The sequence below is a fragment of the Lissotriton helveticus genome, chromosome 4_1 (genome assembly GCF_964261635.1).
Source record: "Lissotriton helveticus chromosome 4_1, aLisHel1.1, whole genome shotgun sequence".
Classification (NCBI taxonomy): Eukaryota; Metazoa; Chordata; class Amphibia; order Caudata; family Salamandridae; genus Lissotriton; species Lissotriton helveticus.
The window spans coordinates 2068962727-2068985582 of NC_136063.1; positions in this window are offsets into that span (position 1 = coordinate 2068962727).

The following is a 22856-nucleotide window of genomic DNA, read 5'->3' on the forward strand; positions in this document are numbered from 1 at the left end:
GAAAATGTTTTCCAAATCAACTTAAAGTGCACAACATACTTCAGTTTTCAAAATAACATCTTACCTTTGAAAAAGAAGTTTAAGTTCTCAGTGAAAATCCTTTTGAAATGTACTTCAGGAAGTAGTAGTCAAAATGGCGGTGTTTCCCTCTCTTTCTTTATATATATTCATGTACATAACCAATCAAATGTCATGAAATAATAGTAGAAAATGAAAGTAACATTTTAATTGGTTGTAAATTCTAACACTTCAGATGTGTTTTTGTCAAGTAATTCACCTCAGGATATTTAGAGAGGGCAACAGGCCAAATGGCTCAATGGAATTCCACCAAATTTGGGAAAATGGTATGGACTGGTATGTAGTATGGCCTATTCTATATTTGGTGAGAGTGTCTCCAGTGGTTTTTATGTAAATTAACTTTTAAATTTTTTGGGAGCGCTTCCCGGTGCGCGCCCCGGTACGCGTACCGGCAGCACTACGGGAGTCCTCCATTTTGTGTTTCGGTAGATTTGAGACAGAAAATGGAGGACAAACAACATTGGCAATGGGTATAAGGGGGCATGGTAGGCACTCCCTGACCCTCTAGGTTTTCTGAGGGGGTCTTAGGAGGCCCATATAGGCGGAAAAAAAAATAATAATTTTTCGCGGGGGCGTGCCCGGTACGCGCACCGGGAAGCATACCGGGGAGCGTACTTTGGTGAAAATTAGTGAAAAAAGTTAGAGTAAAATAATCATTGTGAGTGATCAGATGTAGGGTAGCCCTGAAAAGAGCTTTTGGGTTCTGGGGCTGAATTAGGTAGCTACAAGTAGGTTCCAATGCACAATCTTAAATTCAGGAGGAATATTCTATTCCCCTCATCTGAGAAGTGCACACCATCTCCTCTGTAGATATCTTGCATGTTGTAACGCAAGTTGTTGTTGTATATTGAACCCATTCCATAGTCTCTCATGTAAGCAGAAACAGATTTATTCACATGTTTCCTTGCTTTCTCAATCTGTGGACAAAATTGGTTGGACCACTTCCATTTCTGCCTTTGGCATATATTGGAATATACCAAGGCAGTTTGTGGAAAAAGTGTCATCAATTGCCCAAAGGTGTCCTTTAAAACCATTTCCAGACCTACCCCAGTCAAAGTGCCTAGGTCATTTCCACCACAGTGCAAAATTATAAGGTCAGGGTGTGGCAGATGGTGAAAGGTTTTCACCAATGGTATCATTTGATGACATCTCAATCCTTTTTGGCCAATCCATTTTATGTGCACATTTGGTAAATCAAGGTTGTGAAAATTTCTGGTAGCTGCATACCTTTGAGCCCAGTGAATGTAGCTATGTCCAATAATCCAGACAGAGTACATGGTGAGAGGAGGTTCTGGTGCAGTCAGATGAAGTGTAGGAATGAAATGGCAGTTGGAACAGTAGGAGTTTGCAAAAAAAAAAACTGTGGAGTTTCAGTGCTCTTGAATCACAAGCAAAAATTGGTGGAATCAGTAAGTTGAAAAATGAAAGTTAGGGTGCATGGTTCTGTTATGTGAAAGAAGTAATTTGAATGGTTAAGAAAAAGTCATTTAAAGAAAGAGTGCAGTGGATAAGCTGGTGTATTGAGAGGTCAAACATGCTTGCTGATTTGATTTGCAACATTGTAGAATAAACGTTTAACCCTGGGAGCTCAGTGAGGAGGGAGTTGCTATGGTAACAGGTAGAAAGGGCTGAGGGGGGGAAGGGTGTTGATTTGAAAATAGAGAGGGAAGAGTTTTGATTGTTTACCATGAGGAATATGTGTGTAGAATTAGAGGTTTTCTGTGCCATTAATGGTTGCAGTGCCTGGAGAACATACCTTTTGATCTGCTAAAGAAATATTGGTGTGTGTATCTGACACTGTTCTGAATCTCCTAAAGCATTTGTAAAGGTGAGTTATGATTCATTTAATATAGATAGAGACTTTTATACTCTATGGAGAAGATTTGGAAGCAAAATGTGGTTTTTAATGTAACTTACTTCATGTTTTTTGAACATGCTTGATAAAAAGTTGTTGCTGGAAAGAGGAATTGTAGTTTGTAGAAATGTGAAGTTTCAGTAGTGACCTGGAATGCTTGTACATATGACCTGCGCTTTGTTTCTAAAATGTTATTCAAAAAACGATTTTGGGGCAAATCAATGGCTTTCAGTAGTGAGCATGAATGCTTGTACATAGGACCTATGTTCTGTTCCTAAAATGGTAATTGAAAAACGATTTTAGTGCAAATCCATGGCTTTAACATTTTTCAGAAGGAATAAATAGTGTGTGCATAATTATATAACAATATTTGATTGTTTTACAAACATGTTACCTGTTTTACCTCAGATTGGGAAGAAGACTGAATTTCTTTGCTGTTGGTTTGTTTCATTTTTTGGGTAATGCTTGGTAGGAATGTTTGCAAGAGATAGGAAATGTATTTTGTAAAATAGTGACTTTTCAGTACTGAAATGGAATGATTGTACATAGGACCTGCACTGTGTTTCTAAAATGTTATTGAAAAATCGATTTTGGGGCAAATTAATAGCTTTTACATTTTTTAGAAAGAATAAAAAGTGTGTGCATGATTAAATAAAATAATTTGAAGCTTTCACAATCATGTCACCTGTGTTACCTCAGATTAGGAAGCACACTGAGAGCGTTTTTTATGAAAACTGCGATGCGTCACTTTTAACTGTGCACTCCTTGTGACACCAATGATGCATTATATTTAATGTATGATGCATCATGTTTCTAGGACTTACAGATAAGTCAGTATTTCTGATGTATCTGTAAGCGCAAAAGTGGCTTTCAGTAGTGAAAATGAATGCTTGTACATAGGACCTGTGTTCTGTTCCTAAAATGGTAATTGAAAAACAATTTTAGTGCAAATCCATGGCTTTAAAATTTTTAAGAAGGAATAAATACTGTGTGCATAATTATATAAAAATATTTGATTCTTTTACAAACATGTTACCTGTTTTACCTCAGATTGGGAAGCAGACTGAATTTCTTTGCTGTTGTTTTGTTTCATTTTTTGGGTAATGCTTGGTAGGAATGTTTGCAAGAGATAGGAAATGTATTTTGTAAAATAGTGACTTTTCAGTACTGAAATGGAATGATTGTACATAGGACCTGCACTGTGTTTCTAAAATGTTATTGAAAAATCGATTTTGGGGCAAATTAATAGCTTTTACATTTTTGAGAAAGAATAAAAAGTGTGTGCATGATTAAATAAAATAATTTGAAGCTTTCACAATCATGTTACCCGTGGTACCTCAGATTAGGAAGCACACTGAGAGCGTTATTTATGAAAACAGCGATGCGTCACTTTTAACTGTGCACTCCTTGTGACACCAATGATGCATTATATTTAATGTATGATGCATCTTGTTTCGAGGACTTATAGACGTCTGCGCCCGTCCGCGCCTGGCCGGGACCAGGGGCCAGAACCCCTGCCCAAAACACAAAAATTACTAAATACTCGAGGGAGACACTGGAAGCACTCAGACCAAAACTAGACGTGGTCTGTAGAACACTCCACCCTGACAACCCCATGAGCAAGTGCCCCTACTGTGAGTACTCATTCTCACATGCACGATTAGGAATCACGGGAGTCCCAGGAGATATTATATCCCCCCCCCGAAAGTCAACCTCAAAATCAAGAAGCGCGTTTTTCATTTTTTACAACCAATTGCAGATCATTGGCTAAGCATAAAAATGACATTTACAATCTCCTAGAGGACCAGAAGCCTGATGCGATGTTCCTCACGGAGACATGGTTAACAGAGAGCTCCGGTCCAGACATAGCACTCGCCCTCCCTCCTAACTACTCGATCGTGAGGAAAGATCGGATTAACCAAGGAGGAGGAGGCATCTGCATAATTTTTAAAAATGTATATAAATGTAACTGGACAGACGAGAAGCTAGGTAACTGTGAAGCAGGACTATTTAAATTGACACTGACACCCCAGCTCACACTGACCGGACTACTGATATATCGCCCCCCTGGGGCGGCTAGGGAATGGGCGGCGGCTCTTCCTGATCTTATAGCCCCTATGGTACTTGAAGCATCTATGTTTGTCATATTGGGCGACCTAAATTTACATTTAGAAAATCTCAAATGCCCAATTACAGCAAACCTAATATCAGACTTGGAAGCATTAAATATTCAATTACGGAACTCTGGCCCTTCCCACCAAGCAGGCCATTTACTGGACCCCATTTTCGCCAACTTTGATCGTATCATATGGGACTCGACAGTACCCATTATATGGTCCGATCATCATTTGAGCAAATTCACCATCTGGGCTCCAACGCATAGAAACCAACATAAGACAGCTTTGTGGGTCAGAAATTGGAGGAAATTGCGCATGCCTGATTTGGAGGCCCAGCTATCCAAGTCCAAACAAGATCGTGAAATAGAAGACATTACAACGAAGGACTATATTGAAATCAATAACTGGCTAGAAAACGCGGCGTTGACGGTTGTTCCTCCAACTAAAAGCAAACAAAAATCTTGTTGCTCCCCTGCACCTTGGTTCTCAGATACACTAAAAATAGAAAAAAGTTTATGTAAGAGACTAGAAAGGGCATGGAGAAAAGATTATAAGCCTGACAATAAAGAAAAGTATAAGATAGCACTCAAGGCATATCACCTATCCTGCAAAATAGCTAGGGGAAATTTCACTAAAAACAAAATCCTAGAAGCTCAGAATCATCCAGGGACGCTATTCAAGGTCTTAAAGAATTTAGCAGGAGAGACAGCTATTCCAGAGCCGCCTTCTCTATCTACCACCCAATGTAATAAAATAGCTACCTTCTTCCATGATAAAATAAACACAATTTACGATAACTTCTCACCAAAGAAAGAAGTTAGAGGAAAGCCCCCATCTACAACCCTCATAGAGGACCAACAAACTGTTCCCCTGAGACAAGAAATTAGAACATGGATACCAATAGATGCGCAGACGTTCAAAAGCACCCTGAACAGTATTAAATCAGGCTCACCTTTAGACCCCTTGCCTGTACACGTCCTCAAACAGCTTGATACGCCCACACATGAGGTACTCAGGGCACTGTTAAATGCCTCCCTACAAGAAGCCACATTACCGAAAGAATGGAAACACGCTATGGTGGTTCCCTTACTAAAAAAGACCAACAGTGATCCGGAGGTGCTCTCCAACTTCCGCCCCGTTTCTCTACTACCTATACTGTCTAAAATTATAGAGAAACACGTCAATAGGCAATTGTCAGATTTCATTAATGAGAATGATCTCCTACATCCCTCCCAATCGGGTTTTTAGAATAGGGCACTCTACAGAGTCTACCCTACTTGGGGTGACAGAAATCATCCGCCAAGAACTTGATGGAGGAGGTACGTCGGCACTCATCCTTTTGGACTTGAGTGCCGCTTTTGACACTATTTGCCATGATATCCTAATCAAACGAATAGAAGATATTGGAATAAAAGGGAAGGCATTGAAATGGCTGGAACAATTTCTCCGGCAACGCACCTATCAAGTCTTCTCTAAAAATAATCGTTCTGAGATACATTCATCTCCCCATGGTGTACCACAGGGCTCTATATTAAGCCCCCTTCTATTCAATATATATGTCACCCCTCTAGCAGAAATTGCGGAAGAAATGGGACTCACCATTTATTCCTACGCTGACGACACGCAACTGGTGTTCTCCCTTTCCACCCCTAACAAAAACACTGTTTCTCCCCTTCGTGCTGGATTACTTAAAATGGCCACCTGGCTCCACACGAACAAATTAAAAATGAACGGAGACAAAACCGAATTACTAATATTCGGCAATCAAAAGAATCTCTGGAACCCAACACACTGGCCTGATGAAATGGGCGATCCTCCAACTGCAGTCCAACATGTAAGGAATTTAGGGATAATCATCGATGACAACATGACCATGCAGATACACATTGCCAAAACGGCCTCCACATGCCTTCTGATCCTTAAATGGCTTAGAAAAATTCTATGGCAATTACCGGAGGGAGCACAAAGGACTGTTATCCAGGCATTAATAATGTCGCGCCTAGACTACGGTAACGTCCTATTTCTTGGAACCACGAATAGAACACTAAACCAATTACAAGTGGTACAAAATTCCGCCGCAAGAATACTCCTGAATCTGCCAGGGAGAACAAGGATGACAGAACATCTCAAAAACTTACACTGGCTGCGGATCTCCAGCAGAGTAAAGTTTAAAGCTCTGTGCTATATGCACAGAATAAATGCAGGAATAGCTCCTAAGTACCTATGTAAAATGGTTAGTAATTACCTTCCCCCAAGAAATCTACGCTCAGCAGGGCAAGCTAAATTTATTGTGCCCAGGGTAAAAAGAGCTCGACTAGGTGGTCGCTCCTTCTCATACCTAGCACCAGTACTTTGGAATTCACTCCCTATCCATCTCAGACTGGAACCTTGCTACCTTCGATTCCGCAAACGAGTGAAAGCCTGGCTATTTGATCTATAACGGCCATAAGACGTCTTCTACAAATGCTGATCCAGGGCGCCGGGAAACCCTCAGGGTAGCTGTTGCGCCATAGAAATGCAATAAATAAATAAATAAATAAATAGATAAGTCAGTATTTCTGATGTATCTGTAAGCGCAGAAGTGATAAATTGCTGGAGTGTGTCACAAAAATGATGCAACTCCAGCAATGCATCCTTTCACATGGGGAAAGCCCCATGTGAAAGCGTTTGCCTCAGTCTTACGCCTGCTGTGAGGCAGGTGCAAGATTTTGACGTAACAGTGTCCTAAAAGTGACGCAGTGAAATCTCATAGATTTCACTGCGTCACTATTACAAGGCTTTTTACGGGGGAATGCCCCCTCTGTGTACATTACACCTGACAGAGGTATAATGTGGTGCAGAGGTTTAAAAAGTGACGCATCTACCTATATGCGTCACTTTTTAAATATGGCACAAAAAGGCACATGTTTTATGCCGCCGATGCGTCAAAAAAAGTGACGCATCAGCAGTGCAAAACTGACGCAGGGCCTCATAAATGAGGTTCATCTTTTTTTGCACACTACTCCAGTTTAGTCCTGTCCACTGCGCTCTTGGACACAAGCCTCACCTTTTGTGCTCCCCTGGACAGGCTTCATCACATCTGCACTCTTGCTTAGGCCTCATAATCTTTTTTTAGAATAAAATTTAAAAAACAGAGAAAAGGTCATATGTATAAGCTTTTCATTGCACTACTGAAACATTTTTGGGGCAAATTAATGTCTTTTACATTTTTGAGAAAGAATAAATAGTGTGTGCATGATTACATAAAAAAAGTTGAACTTTTCACAATCATGTCACCTGTGTTACTTCAGATTAGGAAGCACACTGAGCTTCTTTGCTGTTGGTTTGTGTAATTTCTTTGGTAATGCTTGGTAGGATTGTTTGCAAGAGAGAGGAAATGTATTTTGTAAAATAGTGAGTTTTCAGTACTGAAATGGAATGCTTGTACTCCAGCAATGCATCCTTTCACATGGGGAAAGCTCCATGTGAAAGTGTTTGCCTCAGTCTTATGTCTGCTGTGAGGCAGGCGCAAGATTTTGACGTAACAGTGTCTTAAAAGTGACGCAGTGAAATCTGATAGATTTTACTGCGTCACTATTACGAGGCTTTCTGTGGAGAAATGACCTCTCTGTGTACATTACACCTGACAGAGATATAATGTGGCGCAGAGGTTTAAAAAGTGACGCATCTACCTACATGCGTCACTTTTTAAATATGGCGCAACAAGGCACATGTTTTATGCCGCCGATGCGTCACAAAAAGTGACGCATCAGCAGTGGAAAACTGATGCAGGGCTTTATAAATGAGGCTCATCTTTTTTTTGCACACTACTCCAGTTTAGTCCTGCCCACTGCACTCTTGGACACAAGCCTCACATTTTGTGCTCCATTGGCAGGCTTCATCACATCTGCACTCTTGCTTAGGCCTCATAATCTTTTTTTAGATTACAATTTGAAAAACAGAGAAAAGGTCATATGTATAAGCTTTTCATTGCACTACTGAAACATTTTTGGGGCAAATTAATGTCTTTTACATTTTTGAGAAAGAATAAATAGGGTGTGCATGATTACATTAAACAAATTGACCTTTTCACAATCATGTAACCTGTGTTACCTCACATTAAGAAGTAGATTGTGCAGATGAAGTGAGTCATGTCCAGAGGGACAGAGGAGGTGAGGCCTGTGTTCAAGACTGTAGTGGGAGAGAGGCTTTTCTTGGAGAGCGTAGGTGGTGAGACCTGTGTCTAAGAGTGCAGTGGACTAGGCTTCATAAAGCTTATCTCCTACTGCACTCTTAGACACAGGTCTCACTTTCTTTGTACCTGTGGACATACCTCTTTCCACTACACTCTTCAATACAGGTCTCACCTCTTCTGCACCCTTGGAGAATCCTCACTTGATCTGTAACCCTGAATAGACCGTTTGCTTATTGTCATTGGTTTGTTGTTTGATAATAGTGGTCTATAATGTGCTATTTTCTTCTTTAACACAGATTGAAATCAAGATTTCAAGAGTAAGGAAAGATGCCCTCAAGGCAAAGAAGAAGGAAAAATGAAATAAGGTTACAAACAAAAACAGCAACGGAATTACAGCACTCTTCAACAACAAATACTTCAAAAAACAGGAACAAAGCTCCTGGTAAGACAACTAAGTCTTTCTTACGGAACATATGTAGATAAAAAAAAAATGTTGGACAGCATGTAGAAAAAGAGAATGAGAGAGTAAATTTGAAAAGGAAGGAGAGACCCTCAAAGAATCCTACAACTGGAGCAGGAGAGAATAATATGTATAGGAATAGAAGGCAGAATCAGTTTAGAGACATTCGTAAACGAATGTTTCGCAATAGGGTGGTTTTAAATTTGTTAAAAACATTAGGAAAGGTAAACAGAGAGCTGCTTTTTATAAGAAAAAGAAAAGTGTAGAGAAGATTGTTGATCAGGCTTTTGAAGTTAAGAAAAAAATATTTATTTTAATAATTAATAGAATTAGGACACTTAACAAGACAATTGATGTTTTCAAATCAAACAGTAGATGGAAAAGAGTAATTAATCGGACTCATTTTTGTAATTTTTTTTCAGGAGAATGGATGCACAGTTCAAGTTGCGAGCCATTTTTTAATGAGGAGAGTTACTTCCAGGAGAATGATTTAGTGCATGCAGTTGACACCAGCGGTCGAGCGTATGAAGTGAAAGATGGTTGTCCGATTGAAAAAGAGAAACTTGTGCCTAGAGAACCAGAAGAGGTGTTAACTGATGAAGTTTTAGGGAGACGTACTAAGGGTCCAGTGTACACTTGGAAGTGTAGTCGTATTTGTAGTGTGCGACAGGAATCAATTGATTTGTTTTGTAATTTCTTACGTACATATAGTAAGAAAAGTCTAAAGCAGAAAGTGAAGTTGTTGCAACACTTAGATCCTTGCAGAGTGAGAGAAAACACAGGTTTGCAAGGGCATTCACTGGCTTGTCTTTCTAGAAAAGTCTGTCAGAGTGTTTTTCATCATTTTAGGATGTTAGCAGTGCATCATACCAAAATGAGGAAATTAGTGAGAATGTTGTATTATGCAAAAAGTCCAGCACTTAAGCTTAAACAATTAAACAGTGCTCTTTTGCATGGAACTGAATTAGATGTGAAGAAGATTTGTGAAGAAATTGAGATTTGTTATTTTGGTGAAAAAGAGGACAGTGTAGAAATTGACACAGCAATTCAAGGTAATGTGGAAGACAATGTACAGATTTCAAGTACAGAAAAGTTTGAGCAGGAAATTACCAGGTTTAAGGTGAAATCAAGTGAAAGGCCGAATTTTACTTGTGTGTGTTGTCGACGAAGTCATTATAAGCATCAAACTAGATTAGTTGATTTATACGTAAGAAGTGAAAAGATAAATAATTATGAGTGGAAGGATTTTGCAACTTATTTGTGGGTGGAGAATTGTTTTGATTTGAGTTCTGATCAGCGTATTTGTAAATATTGTTATGATAAATTAAATCAAAACAGAATGCCTGCTAGAGCTGTTCATAATAATCTGGAGTTGGTAGACATTACCCGTGAATTGATGGATTTAAATACATATGAGTCTATTTTGATTCAATGTGTCCATCCTTTTCAGGCAATTGTTCGCATGGAGCCTAAGATAGGGAAATTGCCTCCTACAGATTTGCAGAGAGGATTAAAGGGAAGAGTTGTTTATTTGCCTCTAGATTTAAAAAAAAAATATTGATACAATTGGTATAGAAAAAGTAGAAGAGGAACCTTTAGTTATTCTAGTTAATGGGGTTCCGACAAAGAGTAAGAAAATCTGGCAAGATTTAGTGGATGTTAGGAAAGTCAAACAAGCATTTACAATGCAATGGTTTTGCCTTTGTTAAAGTTAGAGCTATTGGCATTGCTCTTGACATTATTTTTATTTACGTTTTTTTTAACATAAATGGCATTGTCATTTACAATAGCAAATTCAACCACTCATCTAACCCATCTGAACACCCAGCCACTGATCCACCCGCTCATCTATCTACGCATGCGCTTGCCAATCTCTTCATTCACCCACCCAGCTGCCCACTTGACCATTCCGGTACCCACTCATCTATCAAAGCAGGCGCCCGCCGACCTCATCATACATCCACTCCCTCGTCCCTCCCTCCAGCTGCCCACCTACTCATCCATCCACTCATCCTTCCACCTATTCATCCATCCGCTCACACATCCATCCGCCCACTCATCAATCTGCTCATCCTTCCACCCGCTCATCCATCCTCTCACTCATCCATCTGCTCATCCTTCCACCTACTCATCCATCCACTCATCCTTCCACCTACTCATCCATCCATCCACCCACTCATCCATCCGCTCATCCTTCCACCTACTCATCCATCCGCCCACTCATCCATCCGCCCACTCATCCATCCGCCCACTCATCCATCCGCCCACTCATCCATCCGCCCACTCATCCGCCCACTCATCCATCCGCCCACTCATCCATCCGCCCACTCATCCATCCGCCCACTCATCCATCCGCCCACTCATCCATCCGCCCACTCATCCATCCGCCCACTTCTAGGATGGTCAAACAGTTTGGAAAATGTTTGCAAAAACTCACACACTCCTGAGCTTGTATTTTCTCACTGCATGTTGCACGGACGGCCCTCGCAATGCTCCTTTCCTGCGGTGGTAAATGCGCCATTCTGGCAGATTTTCCACTATTGTAAGAGCAATTTATGATCGAGTTTTCTATTGCAATGGCATTTTTTGGGTGCCCACAGTCTGCTTGTTTGACTCTGGCCTTCTAGGTGCCTTCATAACCTGGTCACAACAGCATCTCTGGGTCTCAGCAGCCCTTTAATACTCTAGTGTGCAATGTATCGATGCAGCGCCTGCTCACGCCCTGTGCACTGACGATGATTCAATGCAGTGCCTGCCCACGTTGCTGTGCACATGCAGGGCCTGTCTAGCCCCTGACCTTACATGCCATTGTGTACAGCTTTACAATGTATCAATGCATTGCCTGCCCACACCCCTGTGCACTACCTTCGCATGCTATTGTGCTCTGCCTGACAATGTATCATTGCAGTGCCTCCTCACGGCCCTGTGCACTGCCTTTCCATGCCAATGCAGTGCCTGACATGTATCAATGCAGTGCCTGTCTATCCCCCTGTACCCTGCCTTTACATGCCACTGTGCACTGCCTGATAATGAATCCATCCAGCGCCTGCCTACGCCCCTGTGCACTGTCTTTCTATGCCCCATGCTCTGCCAGTCCGTGCCTCCGTGCCGTACCTGGCCATGCCCCATGCTGTGCCAGTCTGTGCCCCCATGCTGTGCGTGTCCCGTGTTGTGCCAGTGCGTGGCCAAATTCTGTGTCAGTCCGTGCCCCGCGCAGTATCCGGCCATGCCCCCATGCTGTGCCTGTCTGTGCTCCCATGCTGTACCGGTCTGTGCCCCGTGCAGTATCCGGTCATGCCCCTTGCTGTGCCTGTCCGTGCCCCCTGCGTGCCCCCATGCTGTACCGGTCCGTGCCCCCATGCTGTACCGGTCCGTGCCCCCTGCGGTGCCAGTCCGTGCCCCCGTGTTGTGCCAGTCCGTGCCCCCATGCTGACAGTTCGTGCCCCGTGCAGTATCCGGTTATGCCCCCATGCCGTGCCTGTCTGTGCCCCCTGCGGTGCTCGGGCAGCAGGGCACAGTGTGAGGGGCAGGAACCGAGAACTAGGAAGAGAGTGAGGGACAGTGAGAAGGAGGTCGGTTGGGGCGAAGGAGGGGAGAGTGTGCAGAGCGCCAGGACTGACAGTGAGGAAGGGGCAGACAGGCGGCAGCGAGCAAGAAGGGAGAGCGAGCAACAAGAAGAGAAGGAAAACGACAGCGCAAGGGTGAGAGGGGCGGGCAGAGAGGGAGTGGCGGAGGGCGGGGAAAGAGAGAGAGGGGCACCGAGGGGAGAAAGAGACAGATAAGAAAAGCATTAAAAAAGAGGAGCGGGAGGGCCTTGGCGAAGGAGAGGAGCGGAGAGGGGCGGCCACAGAGAGACAGGGTGAGGGAAGGGTTAAGACTAAGAGAGTGCGAGGGGACGAGTGAGCCACGGAGAAACACCGAGGCAGACAGAGAAGACAGAGCACGGCGTGTGTATGAGAGAGACAGAGAGACTCGGAGAGCTGCTCTCAGACGGGGGAGTGCGGGGGTCCCACAGCCCCCATCCCTGCGGCCCGGGGCGGAGCTGAAGCCAGCGCCGGAGGAGGAGGACAGAGGGAGTAGTATTCCGAAATGTGGTGTTGATTTAAAGACTTCTCTGTTCCTATTCTCCGGTGAGCCCTGCCAATTACAGAAATCTAACTGGGCCAGAGCTCAACTCCAAAACAGTGCCCCGGAGGCACGGGCCAGGAATGCGCTTGGAGGAATGTGATGTCAGCACCACATCTGAGGCGCCGTGGCGGGGGTGAAGATCTGAGGTTGCGTGTAACTAAACAGCACTCATGTAAACAACTCTCAGTCACACCTCAATCCCGTTCCTCCGAACCACTGCTCATCTAACCCAAACCGCACTCATCGAAGCCACTCTCGGCCAAGTCACACTCATGTAAAGCACTCTCAGCTGAACCACAATCGCATTTATCCTTCTCCTGTAACTAGCACTTAATTAAATTACAAACATCTCCTTTGAATCGCTGCTACATTCTCAGCCATACCCCTGTCATCCATACTCCTCTCATTTGAGATACTTTCAATTCAGCCGCAGACCAGGCACTCGTCTAATCCAAACTGCACCAATCTAAATTACTGCCCATAAGGCCCCCTTGGATAGTCCTCAGCCAAGCCCCCTATTTACATTGCTGGAATCAAAGTGCGACCACGAGGGGGGAGAGCGGGAGGGGGGACGGCGGGAGGAGGGACACGGAGAACTTTAAAACTCACCGGACTGCTTAGGCTTTCATTACCAGGCTCCGGGAGGAAGACAAGACCACACGGAGAGCGGGAGGGGGGAGAGCGGGAGGGGGGACGGCGGGAGGAGGGACACGGAGAACTTTAAAACTCACCGGACTGCTCCCAGGAGGCGGACTTTACCCGAAGGCATCGAACACGGACAGTGGGCGAGCGGGAGAGAGACGGCTAAAAAAAACAAGTCAGGTCCCGGGCCGCGCTGTGATTGGCTGACGTCACGGGGGTGTCCCGGGCCGGCAGCCAATCACAGCGCGGCCCGGGAATGACGTCACGGGGGTGTCCCGGGCCGGCAGCCAATCGCAGCGCGGCCCGGGACAAAGGGGCGGGGCTTAAAAAAAGCACCAGAAACGCCCCCGAATCGCGTTTTCAAGAGAAAGCGCGATTGACAGCCTCTGTCTCCCAATGGCTAGCCTCCATTTATGGAGCTAGCCAATGATAGACAGAGGCGGGTCATCACCCGACATAGAACTCATGAGGTTTTGCTAGCGCATGCGTACTTCGTACGCATTGCTAGGCAAAACCTAAAAGGCAACATTGTTTTTAGTCAAAAACAATGAGTATTACAAAGATGTATGTGTTGCAGCAGAGGAAACAGCTGCAGATGAAGACAGTGATTGTTCAGGCGGCCAAATTGAAAAAGTTGATGTGTCTAGAAGTGAAGAAATATATGAACATTATACTGTTCATCCTTTGCATTCCAAAGAAGTAATGGGGAATGCAATTGAATTGTTTCAAATGAAAGCAGCAAAAGGAAGTCCCATTAGTGTATGGGAAGAAAGTTTGGAAGCTTGTTGTTTTCCACAGCTATTTCCAACAGGTCGAGGTGGACGATATGACGATCGACCACTTCAAATTCCTGCATCTGAATATCGAACTGTAAGATTATATGCTGAAGATCCAAGGTTTCGTCAATGCATTCCCTATTTGTTTCATCTACTGTATGAAAGTGACTTGTCTGGGCTTTCTTATGCAGTAAACCATATACTGAAAAGTGGAGTACATTTGCAAAATGTTTCGGCGAGGGACTTTATTGAGAAAGTGAATCTGCAAGATAATATTTTGGAATCTCATTTAATCAATCTCATGGCATGTCAGCGTGGTACAATGAGTATTGGTTCCGTCGTCATGGGGAATTGAAATGTATGCTAAGAAACTTAGGAACTCCTACATGGTTCCTCACTCTTAGCTGTGCTGAGTATGCATGGGACGACTTAATTCAATTTCTACGAGAGGCAAATGCAAATATTCAAAATATAGAATTCAAAACTGCTGGAGAACTGTGTTCTTTGGATCCAGTGAATGTGTGCAGATATTTCAATCATAGATTTGAAGCTATGATGTCTTTTATTAGCAACAAAAAAAATCCTCCCCTTGGAGAGGTTTTGGATTTCTTTTGGAGAAAGGAGTATCAAGCGAGAGGTGCTCCTCATATACATATGTTGTTGTGGATTAAAGATGCACCCAAATTTGGAACAGATTCGGATGAGACAGTGATGAGCTTCATTGAAGAGTATTCAACATGTGCTGTTCCAAAAACTACCGAAGAAAACAGTTTAAGACAACAAGTTTTACACTTTCAATCCCATCGTTGTGAAAAGTACTGTCGTCGAAAATTCAGAAACAAGGACAAGTTCTACACAAAATGTCGTTTCAGCTTTCCACGACCAGTGATTTCTAAAGGAAGAGTAAATAATTTGATGTCTTCTCTGCGACATACTGAGACGAGGATATCACCAAAAAATACATACAATTTAAAAAGAAACGAAGAGTCCAAGTACATCAACGACTACAACCCAGTGATTTTGTCCATGTGGAATGCTAACATGGATATTCAATTCGTTGCTGACAACTCTATTGCTGTGGCTCGATATGTGACGTCTTACATCACAAAAAAAGAAAAGACAGAACTGAAGGAAATGTGGGAGGACATTTCACATGAAAAGAGTCTAAGCAAGAAATTATACAGTTACAGTCTGACGATGTTGTCACATCGAGAAATTGGAGCATATGAATGTTCTGATCGATTGTCATCAGCAAGTCTCTATGCCAAATCTAGAACCATCATTTGGGTGAGTCTAGGTCTTGCTGCAACACGAAATCGAGTTTTGAAATCTGTACAAGAAATAGAGTATTTGGCGGAGAAAGAACCAGAAGTACAGATATTTTGAAGACAAACATGTTGGATACATACTATCCAAATAGAAGTAGTCATCTTGAGAACAGTTGTTTGTATGAAGTTCTGCAAAACTATATTTATAAGAGAACCATCAGAGAAGATCAACAATGGAATATATGCTATCATTGGGTGTGAAGGATGTCTAGTGAGACAGAAAAAAGGCCATTTGATTAATCATCGAAAATTGAGTTGCGAAAATCCAGAGAAAAGGGAATTTTACTATTTAGCTCTTTTGCAACTCTTTAAGCCATGGCGTACAGAAGAGGAACTACTTGGTGATTTTCTCTGTTACGAAGATTCTTTTAATGCAACCAAGGATACCATAGAATGTCCTGTTTTTCCAAATTATCTGCAAATGTTGAACGAAGAAATAGAGCAAGAAGCCACAATTGCTGCAGAGATTGCTAGAGACAGTTCTCAAGACAGTCAGAGTTCTGCTTCATTGAGTCAGGATCCACTTGGAGGACCAATTATTCAAAATGAAGCTGCCACTGCCATGGATGAGGTGGAAAGAGCTATGGAACAAGCTCAAGATGATGTAGTTAACTTAGAAGATTTGGTGAAACAACTAAACCTTGAGCAGAAACAGATATATGACGAAGTCACAGAACAGATTGAACATGGATTCACTCATGAGAAAAAAGAGTGCTCATGTACATCATTTAAACCAGTCCAACTGTACGTAAGTGGAGAAGCGGGAACTGGAAAAAGTTTTCTGATTAAAGCAATTGCAACTTATCTGCAGAAAAGGACTGAATCACCGCTATCTTGTGTTGTTACTGCTCCAACTGGGCTGGCAGCACATAATATTAAAGGGATTACTTTACATCGTTTACTGATGCTGCCAGTGGAGCATGATAACAAATTGCAATATCACAATCTATCTGGAGATGCGTGTTCCGAAGTTTCGAGAGTCCTGAAGAAAATGAAACTTCTTATCATTGATGAAGTAAGCATGGTGTCAAATATAATGCTTGCTTTTGTGCATTTGAGAATGCAAGAAATTCTTAGAACAGACTATGATGTCTTATTTGGAGGAAAACATATTATTGTTTTTGGAGATCTACTGCAGTTGACTCCAGTGAAAGGACAACCTGTGTTCAAAATGCTCACACATGAAGATCCCAGGAAGTGCCTAGGAAGCATTGGAAACGTTAATATATGGTTAAACTTCAAATATGCAGAACTGCTTCAAAATATGCGGCAGGCAAAGGATGAAGATTATAAAAATATTCTACAAGATGTAAGAATCGGAAAAGTAAGTCAGCAAGGGAAAGAAGCTTTACATGGACGATTAATTTCAAATTTGTACCCAAATGAAAACATTCTTCCAGAGAATATTTTTAAGAAAATTAACGAGAAGAAATCTGGCATATGTTTGATGCCAACTCTGAAAGAATGTTCCATGTTCAACAACAAAATGTTAAAGTTAGAAAATGAAGAGATAGTGAAACTGGAAGCTATAGATAAAATTGAACATATGGGAGCAACAATTATTTTGTCTGAAAATTTGAAATCAAAATTGGATTCATTAGAGAAGACTATATCTAAAACTGCTGGTTTTGAAAAGACTCTGAATGTGTGTTTAAATTGTCGTATCATTTTGAGAAGGAATTTAAATGTTGAAAGAGGTCTGGTAAATGGAGCAATGGGTCATGTTGTTGGTTTTGTGAATTACAAAAATAGAGATGGAATTGAAATTTTAAAAATTAAATTTGATGGCATTGACGAAATAGAACAAATTTGTCGTTGTTCAGCTAGATTTTTGCTTGTGAAAGACTTATATGTTCGCCGAAAACAGTTTCCTATTTGTTTGGCATATGCGGTGACAATTCATAAATCTCAAGGTTTAAGTGTAGATAGTGCTTTGGTGAACATTGGAAGTTCTGTGTTTAAAGAGGGTATGGCATATGTGGCATTATCACGATTCAGAACTTTATCAGGATTGTATTTGATTGAGTGTGATGACACAAAGATTTGTGCAGATCTAGATTGTGTTAAAGAATACAATAGGTTAAGAAGAGAGTATGCTCCACATTTGCCTCAATATCCTCTGTTTGAAAAACGTGTGGTAGGCCGAAAAAGAAGAAATGAGAATAATTGCAGTGAGGTAGTAGCAAAAAGACAAAAAGTAGATGAAACTGTAATTGTAAGGAGAAAGAAAAAGGATTCTGTTGAAGATGTTGTTGGATTTCAGTTTGAAAACAGTTCTGGTGTCAACTGCTATGCTAATGTAGTGGTTAATGTTGTTTTTTTTCTTCAAAATATACAAGAACAGATTGTTGAAAATCGGGATCAAAGATTCTGTTGTTTGTTGAATTCCGTGTTTGAGAAATGTACAAGTGATAGAGCAAAAATAGAAAGTGTTTCAGAAATTCGAAATCTTTTAGACATATGTTCTGGTCAAAATCAATTTTCACAGAATATTCAGCAGGATTGTCAGGAATTTTTAATGTATATGTTTGATGTATTGGAAGATGAAGGTGTAGATATAAAAAATCTTTTTAGCCTTTCTTATCAATGGCAGCATGACTGCGACAACTGTACTTCATCAAGTACTACTAGAATAGAGACTGAAAGATTTATATATTTGACTTTACCAGACTGCAAATCAGTGCCTTTTAATAATCTAGTTAAAGCAGCTGATCACAATATGGTGTGTACCCAATGTAAGTCTGCAATGCTGTCCACATTATTTCTACAAAATTATGGTCAGTATGTCATTTTAATGTTCCAACGATGTAGACCTGATGGAACTAAATTGACAACTTGTATTAAAAATTTCGTGGCATCTCAGTTATCAATATCAGGAAGAACCTTTGCAACTGTAGCTATTATTTTTCATGACGGTCCTTCTACAACATCAGGGCACTAAACATGCTATTTAAAAAGTTATAAAGGTTGGACCCACTGTAACGACACTCATTTGACTTTCAAACAACGTTTGCCTTTTGGCTTAAAAAATTCATACCTAGTGTTTTTACAACCAAAATTTAAGTAAAGGTAATTGTCCTATGAAAACGGGAGCAGTTAATAAAGGTTATTTTGCTGTTTAAAAATATATTCTGAGTAAAAGTGATCCAGGTAACATTAAAAATTGACTTGTTATATGGGTACTGTAAGTGCATCTCATAGTAAGTGATATTAGTATTATACAAAATGATGAACATGAGTGAGTCAAAGATGGTTTTACAAATACTTAAATATTGTGAAAATGTTGTATGAGCCTTTCTTTCAGAACGTCGGAAAAAAGGTAATTTCAGAGTTTCTTAGAATTAATTTGAAAATATACTCATACATCTGGCACTATTTGGCCAAAAGGAAAGGTACAGGAATGAGTAAAGAGTCATGACTGAAAAAAAGGAGTATATGAAAATAATGAAAATATTTCAGATGTTCTTGGAGCTTTTCTTCTAGAAAGTCGATGAAATTGATTTTTTAGTGAACAGCAGAGTACTTTGCAACGAGAAAAGGACCTCCATGATATACTATTTGGCCTCAAAGAAAAGTAAGTCAATCAAAGATTAGTGTACATTTGTCATTTGTCAGTATCTAAGTTTTTTTTTAAAACACAATCTTTTAGATTGTGTTTTTTTTTCCCGCTGTCATATGATGAGTAATTTGAACTCACTGTTTTAAGTGAAATTCAATATATTCTGAGAACAGCAAAAATAAACTATGTAACATGTTGTACAAGTTATTCTATACTTTGGATTGTGTAAATTAAATTGTATTCCCATTCCCTGACACTCACTTTCCTTATTCCATCCTCGTTCAGCTCTTTTTACTCACTTATAATGTCTTTCCCTCACTCTCTGTAACCCCCGTTCCTTTACTCCACTTCTTTGACAACCCCTCATTCTCATTTCAACTGTCTGCATCGCCTCTCTCCCTTGCATAACTTTTCAGCTTTCAGTCTCTCTGCTTTACTTTCCTTTTCCGTATTTTCCTCCTTTGTTCTTTTAGTAATTCCTGTTTACTCACTCAGCAGTATTATCGCACTCTATCACTATAAATCACCCACTCTCCCTCGCTTATCTTTGTTTGCTCCTTTCTTTTGACCTCTTCTCTCTATTTTTCGTTCACTACCTCTATGTCCTCAGTGCGTCACTCTCCTTGTGTTATGTTCACTTGTGTTTATCTACCTTATATAATTTCTTTTACAACAACTTCACTGCTCCTCTCTCATCGTTCTTCATCCCATTTCTTTTACTCTGGTTCCATTACTATCCCTCATTTCCTTTCTGTCAATGTCCTCTTTACTTTCATCACCAAATTATTTTCTCTCAGTACCACTGTTTTACTCATCTTCTCCTCTCTTTCCTTTTTTTTGCTCCCTTACTCATTTCCTTTTCTCACTCATTGTACTCCACCTCACTCATTTTTTCTCTTAGTGTGTCTGTCTACTAACTTCCTCACTCTATTTCCCTCAATCGTTGTATATTATCCTCTCTCCCTTCATCCCTTCACTCTATGACTGTTCTTCACTTACTCTCAGTTATCTTCTATTCCTCATTCTTCTAAATGCATCCTTAATTAGACTCTTTTCTGTCTCAGTCATTATCTTTTTACTTACTACTGTTTCCTGATTTAGTTTTGCTAACTCACATTGTTTTAGTATCTTTCTTACCTTCAGTTCATTTCTCTGTTCTTCTCTTCCTCTCTGTCAGTGAATCTATATTCCTTACTCTTACTAATTTGCTCTCCTTCTATTTCTTTTTCTCTCTTTTTGTCCTTCTACCTTACTTTATTTCCCTTTCTATGTCCTTCACTCTTACTTTATTTCTAAATACACTGTTATGCTTTTTAACCTCTTCATTTGTATCTTTTAATTTAAAATACATATTTTACTAATTATAACTTATTTTTTCTTCTCTCTTTCACAGATACAAAGTGTAGTAAAAAAATTTAATTAAAGTTACATTTATTATATGGTAAGTGTGACTAAAAAAATGTAGTTTGTCATCACCCTTTGTTTTAACCTCACTAATATTTTCTCAACGAACCTCACTCCTGTTTCTTTACTCTGCTTCCCTCACTTATTCTCCATATTTACTCCCCTTTCCCTATTTCCCCTCTCATATTCAACTTGTTTCAGTTCCCATTCTTTACTTCACTTACCCTCTGTTCCCTTCCTTTACTTATTCACTCATTCTCTTTTTCTTAATTATTTACTTCACTCCTACACACACACCTCATCCCCCTCCCAACACATACACACACCTCTGACATACACCCCACACACACACTACACACACACCTCATACACACACACCCCCCCACACACTCTTCACCCACACACACATTCCATACACACACATACATCCCACACACATACCCCCACACCCATACACCCCTCACAGATATCTCCCACACCCTCACCTCCACCCACACCGAAACACCCCACACACCCACACCCACAGACACACCTTAGACACCCATATCCCGACCTACACCCACTGAATCCCTATAAGTCACACACACTGCATTACTTACCTTTCTTTGCTGTTTCACTCAAACCCATTCAGGCACTGTTTCTTTTACTCTCTTTGTCCTTTCTCTTTGTCACTCCCCATGTCTTATCCTAATTCAATGTTTCACCCTCTTTCACCCCTCTTTACTTACACTAACTGGTCTTTTCTCACCCTCCTTCACCGTTCTTCATTTATCCCGGTTCCGCCACTACCCTTCATTCTCCATTTTTTACTGTCCTTTCTTTTTCTTTCAACACCGATTCACATTCTCCTACTATCTCTACTTTAGTCTTCTTCCTCTCTCTTCCTTTCTTTCGCTCCTTTAGTCATTTTACTTTTCTCACTTTCACCCTATTACATCTTCTCTGTTTTTTACTATGTAATAAACAATCCCTCTGTGTTTCTCCCTCTAGCTCTCTTTTTCTTAACATTACTCTCTTTGTGTTCTTCTCTCATGCTAACTCCTTCATTAATTTTTTTTTCTTTTTTTTTTTGGTGCGCGCCTCGGTGCTCGCCCCGGTGCACGTACCGGTACGCGTACCTTGCAGAAAAAAGATTGACAGAGATTCTTTAAAAATATAGGTTTATTTTTATAAAGTAAAGGTAGTTCTAAAAAGAAGTGGTTTTTTTCTTCTTTTTGTTGTTTTACATTTTTTTATGTTTTTTGAACATTTTGTACTTTTTTTGGCTTTTCTGAACACTTTTATATTTTTTTGTATTTTTTATTGGGAGAAACAAAAAACAGGGAATTGTAAATGGCTCAACTGGAGCAAAAAAAATCTGGAAAAATTAGGGTTTTCTTGTACACTTATGGTTATCACCAGCAACCATGATAAGTTCGATACTTTGCTCACCATAGCAAAGTGTCTTGTTACAATATTTGCACATGATTTTGTAATCGGCAAACTTAGGTTGAATAGTAGCCAATGTGTCTCTTGCCCCCGGACCCGATGGAGTGGGTTGTTTTGATGTTAAGGGTCTAGACGTTGATGGGGGTAGTTTACTGCAGAGGTCCCTTAACTCTGCATTAGAGTAATTGTTTGGATGCCAACGCATCATGTGGCGAATCATTGTATGATTCCCGAAGGAATATTTTTTGTTAGGGTTCCCCCTAGACAGCTCAGCACCACAAATCAAGCAAGTTACCTTTGCAGCGTTTACTTTTTTAAAACCCCTAGGGATTTTGTAGAACTCCCCTACAAAGTGCTCTTTAGGTTTGTAGGGCTGTTTATCTTCAGGCAGGAACTGCCTTGTCTGTGCCTCCTCTTCATCATCCTCCTCCTCTTCCTCTTGACCACCAATGTAATGTTCTCATGGTTTTTTAGATGGTGGTGGTGGTGGGGCAGATGCTCCAGCTGTTGCTGCTACTGTAGCCATTTTATACTAGTAAAGAGTAGAGATAGAACTCAAAACAGGTCTTCCTCAGTCAAAGGACAAAGTCAGAATAAAGAAAAAAGGTGGGGTCTTTCATCATTTGGAAACCAAAACTGATCTGCACCAATGAAAAGTGTTATTTTCAAGTCACATGATCCAGGCTTTCATCATTTGGAAACCAAAACCTGATCTGCACCAATGAAAAGTGTTATTTTCAAGTCACATTATCCAGGCTTTCATCATTTGGAAACCAAAACTGATCTGCACCAATGAAAAGTGTTATTTTCAGATCACATGAGCCGACGCGCTTACGCTACGCGCCCCGGGGCGCGTAGCGTAAGCGAGGGGCGCGTAGCGAGTCGAGACGTTGCGCGATCGTATGCG